The following is a 358-nucleotide window of genomic DNA, read 5'->3' as shown; positions in this document are numbered from 1 at the left end:
ATTTGCATGGTGGATCTGGCATCACCAGAGGGTCTTAAACTCCACTGCGTCTGTCTTCTCTGACCTCAATCTCACCCACTGTCTCAGATTCCACTGTTGAGCTTCCCCGTTTCTCTGGGTCCCCACTGAGTAGCTTTTTTCTTGGTCCTTAAAACTCCTCTAAAGGGGCTGGTGCCCACTGGGATATCAAGAGCTCTCTTTAGAATCTCCATTGCTGTACATTTAGTATTCACAACGTGTCTCTTAAAAAATGCCCTGAGATCATTCATCAGGCACTGTGCTGTGCCTGCCTAGCTGCTCTCCTTCAGAGTGTGTGCATGGAGTGTGTGTGTGTGTGTGTGTGTGTGTGTGTGTGTGT

This window comes from Microtus ochrogaster, unplaced genomic scaffold, assembly GCF_000317375.1.
Source record: "Microtus ochrogaster isolate Prairie Vole_2 unplaced genomic scaffold, MicOch1.0 UNK17, whole genome shotgun sequence".
In the NCBI taxonomy this organism is placed as follows: Eukaryota; Metazoa; Chordata; class Mammalia; order Rodentia; family Cricetidae; genus Microtus; species Microtus ochrogaster.
Note: the sequence above shows the minus strand (reverse complement) of the source record.